The sequence below is a fragment of the Schistocerca piceifrons genome, chromosome 2 (assembly GCF_021461385.2).
Source record: "Schistocerca piceifrons isolate TAMUIC-IGC-003096 chromosome 2, iqSchPice1.1, whole genome shotgun sequence".
Lineage (NCBI taxonomy): Eukaryota > Metazoa > Arthropoda > Insecta > Orthoptera > Acrididae > Schistocerca > Schistocerca piceifrons.
The window spans coordinates 892,438,922-892,440,981 of record NC_060139.1 but is presented as its reverse complement, the minus strand read 5'-3'; positions in this window follow the sequence as shown (position 1 = coordinate 892,440,981).

The following is a 2,060-nucleotide window of genomic DNA, read 5'->3' as shown; positions in this document are numbered from 1 at the left end:
AGGGTGAATATTCAAGGTTTAACTGCTGTCAGGTCTCGGAACGAGGTCTTTGGACCTCATGTGCGGTTTTTGCAAGGTGCTGAGGGTCCAGACTTCTTATTTATGGACGATAATGCTCGCCTTTATGGAGTACGGGTGGTTGATGTTTTCTTGGAAACGGCAGATACTGCAACCATGGCGGGCCCTGGTCGATCTCCCGGTCTGGAACCCACAGAGCATATCTGGGACGCACTGGGAGACGGGCTGCATACGTCAGCTTCCACCAATCACTCTCCGAGACTTGCTAGCAGTATGAACAGGAGTTTTCGACCCATCGTGAGACTGAAGACGTCATTCACAGCACGCCCCGTGGTTATCATGCCTGTATTGCTGCCATAGATGGTCACACCCCATACTGAGCTCATTAACCACTAGCCAGAACATGTGCGCAAATCCGTTAAGTCGGGAAAAGCAAAGAATATTTTTGTCAACCATTAAGCATGTTGCAGTGGTTTACGTTTTGTATTTTTACATTGTTCCTACCTTACTATCGCCTGCGTATACTGTATTGTGGCCAAAGAAACACAACCTTGTGAAATTTCCGTTATTTGCTTTAATTTTGGACATCCGTGTGTTTTTCAGAACGTTCAATGGCACATAACAAAATATGTTATAAATTAATTTGAGTTTAGTGCCTATTTTCTTTTATGTTAAAGAATCTACAGTTGAGTAATGGAATTAAATAAACAGCCAAAGTTTTTTCAGGTTTCTGATGGAAAAAAGTAATAAGTACTGGTACACCAATATACCTTCCGCTTTGCACAAGAAACAAGCCGCAGACATCATTTATTTCTGGGAACGTTTTCTATGGCTGTATGTCCTTGCTATAGGTAGGATGACACACAACCAGAAGAATTAAGTTATAGCATAAGATAGTTGTTTCAGTTGTGTACTGCTGTTCTGTATTGTCACTGATATCAATCTATAAAATAATCGGATAGTTTTAGACGTAAGGCTTCATGAAACACTTTAGTGTGGCAAAAGAGTAGAGCCACATTCAGGCTCTTTTATGGGCTTTCTTCAATGTTTCATCTTTAGTGTTACTAGCTCTAACAGCGCAGTCTGAAGTGCGAGTGGGCAAGCAAATGATTTTATACTGAGAGAAGAGAGTGATGAGCTTTCAGTTTCGTCAACCGTATGTAGAAAAATAGACTACAGAGACCCAGGTCAAAGCCTCGTATCGTGTTACGCACCTAAATCTGTTATAACCAGGCACACTGTGCCAACTTAAAAGAGGTGGTCATCATTTCTATCACAATGACCAAGAGAGAGAACTCAGCAAGTTCGCATGATGCATGATTGGAGCGTACTACATGTCTAGCCACTACATTGAAGATATTGCAGTAGTAAATTATTGTGTATCAGAATCATCAGCTGAGTACAAAACCCAATAACATCGCACAGCTATTGGATATGAAAGTAAATAGCATTTCAGTGCAACTGAAAACGTCATCTACATTCTGTAAATATGAAAACATTACTTAGAATTTTTTTCATATACATCTCGCATTTTAGTTGTTGTTGTTTGTATGACGGTAATGTTGTACCTCGTGTAAGAAGCAAAACATCTACCAGCACTTGCCGGATTCATCAACGGACAGGCGCATCGATACAGTGGTTTACCGTACCGCGACATCACTGTTCCGTTGGTCAGGAACCAACGATTGTCATGCGAATAAGCGGTTGATACGTTCAGGAGGGCCGCAGACAAAACCATGCAAGATCTCAACCGATGCGGCCAAATAGCTCCCGAGAGGACTCACGTTGTTCCCTCGGCTGTGCAGGATCCTGCAGCCGTTGATGTACCTTCAGTCATGAAACGGAATTTTTTGCAAGACTGATATCCACACCGAGTGTACGACGACAACTATAGCATAATAGGCGCTCATTGTGGCAGCATCTGTTGAAATTCATCTTCGTGCTGCAGCAGAGGTGCGCCAACAGTAGTTTTCACAATGACGTAGCTGGATAAATTGTAAAACGCCAGCCAAAACGCAAGTTGTTTGACTTCCATAATATTT